Source organism: Meriones unguiculatus, chromosome 6 (assembly GCF_030254825.1).
Source record: "Meriones unguiculatus strain TT.TT164.6M chromosome 6, Bangor_MerUng_6.1, whole genome shotgun sequence".
NCBI lineage: Eukaryota > Metazoa > Chordata > Mammalia > Rodentia > Muridae > Meriones > Meriones unguiculatus.
The window spans coordinates 49,469-62,365 of record NC_083354.1 but is presented as its reverse complement, the minus strand read 5'-3'; the positions used below and the strand labels follow the sequence as shown (position 1 = coordinate 62,365).

The following is a 12,897-nucleotide window of genomic DNA, read 5'->3' as shown; positions in this document are numbered from 1 at the left end:
TAAAAATCGCTTTAATTCTGAACTTGGATATCATAGCTAATTGATAATTCTGAAATGTATGCAAAGACTAATAAAAAATGAAACAAGAGAAACCTACTTTAAAACGGTGATGACCACAAATGAAAAGGAAACATAGTCAGCCATATTTAATAGTATTTTATTATATATCTGCAAAAAGAAGAGATAACCATACAGAAGGAAATACTTAAACAGCACTAAAGTATTGGATTACAGCTTCCTGTGAACATGTGCAGCTAAAGGAGATGACAGGCCTGACAGGGTAATTGAAGGTGCCAGGAGGGTAACTGTATATGAGGGAACTTTTGGCTACATCCAGGAAACTTACATATCCACCCTCACAATCAAGGAACACACCAACCCAACCCACTGGTTTCTCTATATAATGATGAAATCCTGGGCAGGTGGTGAGGAGACTGTACTGATTACCCTGCTTCACACACATAAGGAGAAATACACACCCAGGTTCAGTCTGCTGGCAGCCATCTTTACATACTCCTACAGACCAATCCAATGGCTCTACTAAATTCACCTCCCAGTAATATTTCCCAGAGGTGAAGCTCTGTGATCCCCAGGCGGCAATATAGTGTCCAGTAGATTCCAAAATTGTCTCCTGATGGTAAGGTCTAAAGCTGATTCTTCTCAAAACATCAAATGGGGTCATCTCATCACAGGGTAAGATTGCATTTTCAAATGAAATGTACACTGTGGAAAGAGGCAACATTTTAATTAAAATGAGCATTTTAATTTCTCAGGTCAGAGAGGTACCTGGAGATTGCCTGAATTATAAAAGAGACATCTAAGGCTAGATGGTTAAATGTGGCTCAAACACTTCAAAGTCAAGAAATTCCACAAGAAACAGAATGGGATCCTGATGAAAAAAAGAGGAGGGAGCTTCATCCTACTTCATTCAGGTGACTTTTACTTACACCTGGCAAAAGGAAGATGTGTGCATTGCTTCAAGGTCTAGAGTGAAGGCTGTCCTCATGGGCCTCCATAAAAATGCATTTGTAAGAGAGGGGCAATGATAATTCTATCTTGATTTACATGTAAAAACTCATGTTTATACTCAAGGAAAGGCTACATATGCATTAAAAGTGGTTTGCTGGTTGTAACTGTCTGCCTTTATCCCCTGGCTTCTCTGATACTCTTTCCCTGTGAGGGTATAATTCACATTTAGATGTAACAGGGAATTTTAGATACTGTCTTATGTCCTTCAAATTTGTTTTATTTTTATTTGCTCATGATATACACCCTGTGTATTTACTTATTTTGTGATTATTTCTTTAATTATGTTTGATACAGTCTTGGTATATATTTTTGACTGGCCTGGAACTTACTATATTGACCAGGCTAGCCTCAAACTCATGGCCAATCCTCATGACTCAACATTATACTGTTGGGATTACAAGTGTATAGCACTAAGTATTGTGTTTTTTTAATCTAAGAAGTACATGTACTTTATAAATTCAACTGCTAAAATGTTTAAGGAGAGACAATCAAATATCTTCATCACTGGGTATATTTAACATGAATTAGATTGTGTTCAATTAATTTATCTTTCCTTATGTCTCAAGGGACAAATGATACTATATTTTCATACTGGGTCACATATAACAATATATTCATGTTCATCTACATTTGTTTAAATGACCAGGTGAATAAACATGATTAGAAATGAGAATGACATTGACATATTTTTCACTGGAGATTAAAAGAAAATCATGTGTGTTAAGGTTATCTCATTGTTGAGGGAACCTCTGGTCATTTCAGTACTGCTGACACTCACCTTCAAAGCACTTGAACTTCGAAATCAGTCCAGTGATGGGCAAGGCACTGAGCTCTGGTTTCATCACCTGGGGCATGCACAGCTGCACTGACTCACTCCTGCAAGGAGAAAAAGACCTTGATCTGCCTGGTGCTAAAGACACCATCACAGTGATGAGGAGAAATGCTCACTCCAAGTTCAGACAGTGACTCAGGAGTTATCCTTTCCCATACAAGCCTGACAACTTGAGTGCAATCCCTGGATCCCATGGTGGAAAGAAAGGACTGACTCCTGAAAGTTGTCCTCTGACCTCTACATGTGTACAATGGCACACATGCATGCATGCACACACATAAGTAAAACAAATTAGTACAATTAAACAGTTGACTGAAAATATTTCATACAAGCATTTTCTGATAAAATTCTGACCCCAAGATCAGGAGACAGGGTAGTTTCCTCCTAAATACTTCTTGGAGCACTTTCTGCTACTAATTTGTTTGTCTATGTGTCCTGTTATTTCTTCTACTATCAGAAAATGCTGCTAATGGACCTCGAGGTTTATGGTTTTAAAAGTAGATATTTTATCACCAAGCCCTCTTACATACACTGCTTCACTCTTATGTACTAAGTAAAGGCACCTTCTGGTAAAAGAGAACAGATGTCATATACATGAAACCAATCTCAAACTTCATACACAAGCAATTGAGTATTCCTATCAAAAGTATATTTTTAGTTTGCTAAGGTAAGTTGGTCAATTTTATAGCCTAGTTCAAGGATCCTGGCTTGCACTGATGACTATACTCACCTTCTGAACATGTCTTCCAAGTCCTGAAAACACAACAAGAAGAGATTAGATTTCTGAAGAAATGACATACAACATTTGTATATGAAATTCATACAAATGTTAGTTATCATCACACTTATTGACCTTTCAAATTTATTTTGGTGTCTTAAGAGAATACCAACCAAGCAAATGAGCAAAAGAGAATTCTTGATGAAACCAGACTATGAGGGCAATAATTAAGAAGAACATGCATACATAGTGAATGTACATTGCTTTACACCCACAGCTGTCTACATGTGGGACTTTCTTTGAGCCTGATAACAATGCACAGGAATGCTTTTATTAAGACTACTTTAAAACTATGCCCTCAACCTGAATGACATTTCATGCCTATAATTCCAGAATTTTGTGTATTGAGACCTCAGGATTACTTTGAGTTTCAGGCCATCATTCACTACCAAAGAAGTCCATACATCGAAGCTTCATCTTCCAAAGAACACACAAAATTACATTTTGTAAAGAGAAGACATCAACTATAAATTTCTTTAAAACTGTACATAATTTTCAAGTAGAGGCAAAAAAGAATGAATGTTCGGTAACAGGAATAACTGAACTTGAGATTTCATGGAAGCAAGCTACAAAAGCAAAAAATAACGAGATATTCAATGGGGAATCCACTGACACAGGGTCAAAAGCTTGCTCTTTTAAGGTTATGACAGAACATAGTGTCTCCAGATTATCCCTAAAATCCACTAACAATAGTGCAGGGAATGTAGACAGCTATCTTAGATGTAACAGTCCCAGTGTGGGCCTCAGATAACAAAGCCCTTTCAGCACTCCTCCATGCTCACCTGGAGCAGTACCACATATGGCTGCTGGGACATTGTCATCAGCTCCGGATACATTTCTATTAGTTGATTCCTTTTGTGCACCATCACAAAAAAAAGCCTTCGCTTTTCCTGAGTTTCTCAAAAAGAGCTTGGCCCTCATTTTCCATACACTCTATATGTTGCTTTTCTTCTTCATAGAGGACTGGATGTACTTTCCTATACTCTGTCCTGATCATTTCTTTCCGAAGAGTCACATAGTCCTAAAGGAAAAGGGACATGCTAGGTCACATTTATAGAGTATTTTATACTTTCCACTGACTCCTTCTATGTTTAAAGTCGACGAGTAGGATCCTGTAAGTGTGCTGCACACACTGATTTTCTGTCCCCACTTTTCAGAAATGTGAATTATTTTCTGTTATTCATTTATTCTTTGTTAATAGCACAAACCAACACAATATTTTCTCCATGAATTTTCATCAATTTAAGGAGATCTGAGCCTCCTGAAGAAAAGGTATTCATTGTTAATTCACACATTCACTCAAAGAAGACACTCTGCAGATGTTATTTAATCATCATGGGGCAGTCATAAGGTCAAACGCACTGTGCTGAACCATCAGCAGATCACTTATTAAATGTTTCTGCCATAGCCTGGCCATGCTCTCTGAGTCCAGCATTGTATATGACAATCAGAACTAGAGCCCTACAGAAAAGTTTCTCCTAGTATCAACACCCATGCTTTATTCTCAACTTGTGAATGAGCAGGTTTGCAAGAGAGTTCGTTGCCTAAAGATGATTTTCAGCATCAGTCAATACCCACCGACCAATGTGATGTCATTCTGTCCTCTGCTTCTAGATTCTCTTGATTTTCTTGGATCTTCTCCCATAAAGAAGCCATTTGCTTTAGAAGTTTCTCCTGTAAACACGAATAAACACATTCATATTCCTGATGGACAGACAATAGAAATGAATACTTACTTCAGGGAAAGTTGAAAAATCTCCATGTTCTTATTTTCTGACTTTGATAACTATGAGTTCTAGATTTCAGACTATAGAAATACAAAATGCAAAATAACTCTTTACTCAGTAACATGATTAGTAAGCCTGACCAAAGTCTGGGTAATTTGGATCTGACTGGAATTTCCAAATGCTTCTCTCCAGCTAATTCCAATGTACTTTTAGTAATTTATCTCCAGTGACATACAACTTTTAAAAATGTGAACTTACTATGTTACTTCTCACTGACATCAACAAAATATATTTCAAAACTAGAAATTATTTTACAGTAATGGATTTCCCAAGGGATGCTTCCATTTAATAGTCACCCTTTCTCCATTAGCTGTTTTTAAAATGCCATCATTCAGAATGCAATGGTTTCCTTGTAATCTGAACATGGATCTTCATATGCTCCGCTAAGCTCCTTCTCTCCACTTTTCCATTTCCCCTAGAAATATCACTTACCAATTGCCCTTCAGCAACTGCTTCAATGGGACAGTGTCTGTGACACTTGTGCTCCTGGGAGTCAGAGCACAATTGACAGAGGAGGACCCTGTTCTCTTCACAGAAGATCATCTTTGCCTCCTTGTGGGTCACACACTTGTGCTCCTCAGAGCTCAGGTATTTCATGAGGATGTCCTGTCTGGCAATGGACACGAGCTTCTTCAGAACAACGTTGGTTCTAAAGTCCTTCTGCTGGGATGGATGCCTACACATGGGGCAGTGGACAGGAATTTTCAGGTCTTCTCCGGAAAGGCAGAGGCAGGCCCGACAGAAGCTGTGGCCACAGCTTATGGTGATTGGGTCTGTAAGGCAGCCCAAGCACATAGGGCAGGTAAGCGATTCCTGGAAGGCCTGTGAGATGCCTGACTCCATTTTCCTGAGGAAAGAAGCAGAATTACTGTTATTGGACCCCAGAGCAACACGAGACTGCACAAAATCGGAGTCGAGTTGTGATTCAATTCTGTCTATGGCAAAACAGCCTTCATTTTTTGTATGACCAAGAAGAAAACTAAGCAAAGGGTTGTGGGTCCTGCCCTTTCCTGTTGTAGTTTTCCTGATGGAAACACAGAATGAACTCATGATCTTTGTGTCTTCCCATCTGCATTTCTTCTAGAGGCTTCAGCTTAAATTGGTACCTTAGTTCAAGGCCAAAGGCATCTTCGATGTGGTAGAAAAAATACACTGTAAGGTGATCAAAGTCCTTCAACTCCATAGGCTGGTCTATGTTAGTAAAACACCTCCTTCTTGTCTATCCAATAAAATACACCCTACTTCACACCTTCTCTAGTAAATGCTTTTGCTTGATATGTGACTTTAAGTTTCAGCTGCTCCACCTTTTGATACATTGTAAACAGTAATAGTTATTTCTCTTAGTTCTGCTACAAAATACTAACAAGAATAATAGTTTATGTTGGCTCATAACTCAAGGGTATTGGCCATCTGCTGTGAAAAATAATGGTGGCAGAAGTTCAAAGCATCTGTTCTCATAGCATCTGATATAAGGAAACAGGAAGGAAGGAATGTTTGCTGCTCTGCTCCTCTTTCCTTTTTCTTCAGTTTGGGACCCCAACCCATGGAATGGTGCAATGCTCTCAGTAGAATTTATGCTGAATCTCCCCAACTTTCATAAATCTAACCCAATAATCAGTAATGGACTTGTGCAGTCATTTTCATATCAATCCTAAATAACATCAATTGAATACTAGGAAAATTCTTCATGGTGACCTCTTTGATTCCCAAAGACACAACTCCTGCATTGAATTTATCGGAGGAAATCCTGAGGCATAAATGAGGATCACATGACTATTTGAGACTTACCTATTCAACCAACAAATGCTCATTTTTCATCTCTCTTAAATTTTACACAAAGAAATAATATTGCTTGGATTAATTCCAGTTGTTTATCTTTTTAATGATTTATTTATTTACTTATTTCTTTGTTTGTTTGTTTATACAGTATTCTGCTTGCATGTATGCCTGAATGCTAGAAGAGGGCACCAGATATCTTTATAGATGGTTGTGAGCTACCATGTGGTTGCTGGGAAATGAATTCAGAACCATTGGAAAAACAGCCAGTGGTCTTAACTTCTGAGCCATCTCTCCAAGCCTGATTAACGCCAATTTTGTGAAAATAACTTAAGTTTCTGGGATTTGACACAGATGGAGTCAAATGCCTTTAGAGGTGGTCCAGAGTAACTCAAAATCCAGGACTAACACTCATTGTCAATGATTAGTTTAGCAAAGAGATTGTGGCTTTGCTGTTGCATTCCTTAACTTCTCTGATGGTCATGTTTTCCACAAAGGTAATTTAGTCTATATTAGACACCTCACCCGATAATGCTTTGGAAGTACACAGAGATAATTAAAATCAAACAGAGAAATTGAAGATTGCATCATACTTTAACCTGAATGTACTATTATAAATGGAATGGTGTGATTGGTGCTGTCTTTAATTGAATGTAGCCTTCCAACCCAATACAAAACTGTCAGGAATAATCAAATCTCCAACATGGTAGACTATCAAGCCGCTCTTAAGATTCAATGCAATTCGCATCCAAATCCCAACACAATTCATTACAGACCTTGACAAACAATTCACAACTTCATATAGAAAAAAAAGGATATCTAAAATAATCCTGCATAATAAAAGAACTTCTGGATCTATCACCATCCCTCATTTTAAGCTGTGTTACAGATCAACAGTAATAAAAATCATATGGTATTGGCATAAAAACAGACAAGTTGATCAATGGAATCTAATCAAAGACCCAAAATAAACTGCATACCTACAGACACCCAAGTGTGTACAAAGAAGTCAAACCCATACAATGGGGAAAAGAAAACAATTCAACAAATTGTGCTGGTCTAACTGCATCCCTGCATGCACAAGAATGTGAAAACATTCATATTTATCACCCTGCACAATACTCAAGTCCAGGTAGATCTAAGATCTCAATATAAAACCAGATACACTAAATCTAACAGAAGATAAGTGGGAAATAGCCTTGCACTGATTAGAACAGGAGACCACATCCTGAACAGAACAGAATATTACGGGGGCTAAGATCAACAATGCATAAATGGGGCCACATGAAAATATTAAGAGCTGGAGAGGACAGGAACTCCACAAGGAGAGCAACAGAACAAAAAAATTTGAACACAGGGAACTTCCCAGAGACTCATACTCCAACCAAGGACTATTCATGGAGATAACCTAGAACCCCTGCACAGATGTAGCCCATGGCAGTTCAGTGTCCAAGTGGGTTACATATTAATGGGAAGACAGACTGCCTCTGACCAAATCTGATTGGCCTGCTCTTTGATCACCTCCACATGAGGTGGGAACAGCCTTACCAGGCCACAGAAGATGACAATGCAGCCACTCCTGATGAGATATGATAGACTAAGATCAGAAGGAAGGAGAGGAGAACCTCCCCTATCAGTGGACTTGGGGAGTGGCATGCACGCAGAAAGGGGAGGGAGGGTGGAATAGGGAGGGGAGGAGGGAGGGGCTTATGGGCGATACAAAATGAATAAAGTGTAATTAATAAAAAATTTTTAATGAACCAATAAAGGAGTATTTGTCCTGGAAACTCCCAAGACAGATGATGAGAGGCTAAAGAATATTCTATTTAGTACTATTTTATTTTGTTTTAAAACTAAACATGCTGTTATTTGTGACCTCTTTTTCTGAGACTGAGTACTCATGTATAAGAAATGAGATGAATATTAAATCAGCTGCTGGTGACCTGACTATTTCTCCAAAAGAGGTATAGAAATGGAGCACAGTTATGAGACAAAGTTGCTCCAAATCTCCAACTGAGGAAACAAAAAAGCAAAATACTTGGAGATAGTAGCTCATATCCACCAGCCTGGTTATTATCAAACAATCAACACATTACAAATTATGAGCAGAGTATAGAGAATCCTTTCACTTTTACATTTAGGTGAAGAAACATATGGGCAAAATAAAAATGACTTTGAGATTCTTAGTGAAATTAAATTGTAAGAATATACATCTCACCAATCAATATTTGTGGAATGTACAGAAATGAAATTGAAAAGCAAATATTATAAAGATACCCATTTGCCCACACATATTCTATATTAGTCAAAATAATGGTGGTAGCCTACATATGTAGTAAAAGCATTATGCTACAGGAAATAAGCTAGCTATATAAACAAAAATGTTTCATGTCTTTATACGTGTATGAGATAAAAAATAAAATCTATCCAACGAATTTTTAAAACCTTCAAAAGTATGGAAAGGACTAATAAGATAGGATTATCGAGGGCAAGGAAAAGGGAAGGAAATGTGAGAGGTAGGGTTAAAGGATTAAAGTGACATGTCTGTAGAAAAAGCAAGTAATGAGAACAGACACAAAACAAAATATTGGCATCAGTACAGTACATTGCATAGTAAGAATAATTCCAACCTGGTTTGCAGCTGCACTGAGTCATCTTGTATAATGCTTTCTCCACATACGTAGGCTTTTACTATTATTTTGTTTAATATGGAACATGCATGGGCATGATATGAGAACCTCTGTATGCCTACACTTATTTTATATTACCCAAAATAATTGTAGTAGCCTAAATAGGTGGTGAAATATAAATATGTATGTGATATATTTAATACATTGAATTAAATATAAATTTACTTACATTTATATGTGGATAATTTTACTCTCACGGAGACTGCAATAGCTTAGTGTAATAATTTTATAAATGAAGAAACAGTGTTAAAGAATTTAAAAAATCTATCACCTTAAACACATTTCAATTTTTGTCCTAAACCTAGAAATGGTATTGGTGTAACATCAAAATAATAAAGGTGGTTGGCCTATAAGCATGAAAAGCTGTGTTAAGTTACTTTCTTGGCAATTCCTACCATTAAATGGATGGAATTATTTTTAAAAAAATAGAATAATACGCCTCAAAAACCTATTATCTGAAAAAAATGTCCATTTTTAAAGAAATAAAATTAAAAGGTGTGTTTAAAAAAATAAAAAATAAAAATTTTTTAAAAAGTTAAAAAAATAAATGAACTAAGTTTAAATTTCATTAACAAAAAAAAGAAAAGAAAGAAAGGAAAAGAAAGAGAAAATTGGAAAACGTCTCCAAGGCAAAGGACACTGTCAATAGGACAAATTAGCAGCTTTCAGAGTGGGAAAAGATCTTTACCAACCTTCCATCTGACAGAGGACTAATATCCAAAATATATGAAGAACAAGAAATTAAACACCAAAAAACCAAAATAACCCAATTAAAAATGGGGTACAGCACTAAAGAGAGATATCTCAGCAGAGGAATATTTAATGGTTGAGAAGCAATTAAAGAAATGTTCTATGTTTTTAGCCATCAGGGAATTGCAAATCAAAACAACTCTGAGATTCCATGTAACACCTGTCAGAAAAATCAAGTCACAGCACATGCTGGTGAGGATGTGGAGAAAGGGGAGCTCTCTTCCATTGCTGGCGGGAATGCAAAGTTTTATGACTATAGAAATCAATCTGGATGCTTCTCAGAAAACTGGGAATAGATCTTCCTCAAGACCCAGCTATACCACTGCTGGGCATATACACAAAACATGCTCGACCATACCACAAGGAGACTGCTCAAATATATTCATAGCACATTTATTCATTATTGCCAACAAATGGAAACAACATACTGTACCTCTACACTGTTCCTAAATATCTCTAAGTTCTGGTATATTTTCAAACAATTGAGAGCATTTAATTGTTATATATTATTGTATATCCATTATTTATACGTGATAGTATACATACAAAATAGAAGGTTCTTAAAATATTTTAGAACATAGATGATGCGAAAAATTGAAAGGTATCTTGTGACTATCTCTCAGTATAACACATCAGGTCAAATAAAGTGTAGAGAATGATAAATGTAAAATTATCCATAACTTTAACCCACATTATATCAGATAACTAAATGGGGACAGAGTCATTTTTTTGTTAAATAGCAAAATATCTCTTCTAAGCAGAAACTTTAGTTTCACAATTAATTGAAAATAAGAAAACATCATGGATTTTTCTCTTGTAAATTATTCACTCACCCAGTGAATTTTCTCTGATCTCAGCAATGTTTGGTAGAGATGCAGTAATCTTCGAATGAATTTTGTCTGGCCTCAGCAGTGTTTGGTAGAGAGGCCGCAATGTTAGCTCAGCTCTGGGGTCAGATCGTCAATGTGTGGAGGTGATAGATCTAGCAGGGTATGGAGCCAGAAGGTTTGGAAACACACTCTGTCAAGTCTGGAGAAGAATGAACCTGGTTAGGCCCTGGAATCTCCTTTTATGGAGGCTCTGAAGACCACGCCCACTCCTTCCCTTGGTTGCTTTTATTAATGCTTCCAATAGGTGAGCTCCAGTAGATTGAATCAACCCTCTTTGCAGTCTCCACAAGCAGATCTCCACAAAGTTTCCTGAGTTACTGTTTAGCTGGGTGGAAGCTCAAACCTTTAATCCCAGAGTTCTAGGAAATGTACTATTGAAGCAGGAAGATTTTTTAGTTCAAAATATACATATACAGTATAAATAGAGTAAAATATTGCTTTTCAAAAAGTAATTTTACAAATTTTGCTGTACCTAAATATTTCATAGTGTGCTTACATTTTCTTTGATCACGCAACAGATGACGATGTTATCAACTTCTGATTCTAGCAAATACCAAAGACTTCTTTCTCCAGACATCTTCATTCCCTACTCACTCAACTTTATTTTCTAAAAAAAGAAAGTCATAAATATTATTCTGTTTACTATTGACTCTGTAGAGTGACATTGGAGTTCAATGATTCCTAGTTCCCCAGCTGTCTAGAGTTCATGTTGACCAGACAGAGAATTCTGTATCAATGCTATAGATGTGCAATAGTTAAGAACTGTCCACATCTCAGTCAGGTACTTTTGCCCATGGATGCTGAGTTTGTATTTTTTGTGTTTTTAGCTGAAATAAAATTGCATCACTTCCCTCTTCTCTTCCCTTCTTACAGATCCTTTAAATCATCAGCCACAGAAGGTTTGGCTAGGGTTTTAGGTGGATCCTCACACTTGGAAAGATCTGGGTTTGGGAGGGGCTTTCTACTTCAAACAATTCAATCATGAAAAATCCCTGAAAGGAAAAATTCCAGCTGGGCTGGTGTGGTGGAACATGCTTATACTCCTAGCACTCAGGGAGGCAGAGGCAGGTGGATCTCTGTGAGTTCAATGACAGCCTGGTGTCCAAAGTGAGTCCAGGCCAAGATTACATAGAAACACCTTGTCTGAAAAAAAGAAACGAAAAGAAAGAAAGGAAGAAAGAAATAGAGAGAGAGAAAGAAAGAAAGAAAGAAAGAGAAAGATAGGGTCCAGCCTTGTGGGTTTTAGTTAACTCCAGATGCAGTCAAATTGATAACAAGAATAGTCATCACAAGGGCTGACCACTTTGTGCTAGGTGATCAGTTAGGGAGCTCATCCCTGATAGATGCTAATTCTTCGTCTATGGGTGGGACTTGTTCAAAAATTTCCACTACCACATCAATATGTCCATTGTTCTGGTCTTGTTTATGCAGCCATTTCTAGAAGTGACACTTTCACAGCAGACTTCCTGGTATTCTGGCTCTTCCTATCTTCCTCACTCTCTTCCACAATGTTTCTGGAGCCAATAATGCAGGGGCTAGGATCTAGCTGTATCTGTTAGAGTGGGATCCCCACGATCTGTTGGTTTTTGCAGTCTATCCAGGTGTGGTATTCCTTGAGTGTCTGCCTCTGTGGCTCATTGCTTCTTTTCTATGTTATCTGTAAATAAGCTTCACTAGGATATATAAAACTGGATTTTCAATCTAACATTTTGTTTACTTTGACAGTAAAACAAATCAATGATAAGTTAATGTCTCTGTAAGTATGAGATCAAGGAAATCCTAGGAGAACTGGAAGGAAAAGAGCATTTATTATTACTTAAATGTCATGTCAGTTTTCCACGTTGAATTGTGTTTACTATTTAGAAAGCACAAAGGACCATAATGAGTGTGTTAAGATGTAATCCAAGTTCACTGCAAATTTACTTGTAATGGGCATCCTATCAGGGTCCACCAAAAGGTGGTGAAAATTCTGTGCTTCATTGTTTCTCTGGACTCCCAAAAGCACATGGACTTCTCCTTTCTCATCCAGGTCGAGTGAAGAGGAAGAATGCAAGAAAGGCCAAGATGGTGCTGGAGCTGGTGATGATGAGGAAGAGGATACTGCCAACACCCAGACCAGTGTCGACATAGTAGCATAAGCTACAGGGTGGGGGATACGCTTTCTCCAGAATTTCGCCTCCTGGAAGGTCCCTGGTAGACTCATCCCACTTGGAAAAGAAATGTATTCTGAAATTTCTACGCTTTTTCAGTTGTGGCTCTGGGGCTGGAATAATGAATTCCTTGATCTTTCTCTGTGACTCCTGAAATAGCACAACTAATTTTATAAAGAAATTTATTATTAGTAGATTGTTAAAGGCTTTAATAA

General features: G+C 37.3%; 1 pseudogene; it reads right to left on the bottom strand.

Moving 5' to 3' along the window:
* Positions 1–205: 205 nt before the first annotated feature.
* On the bottom strand, positions 206–5,269 carry LOC110539840 (tripartite motif-containing protein 43-like; annotated as a pseudogene).
* Between the last annotated feature and the right edge of the window lie 7,628 nt (positions 5,270–12,897).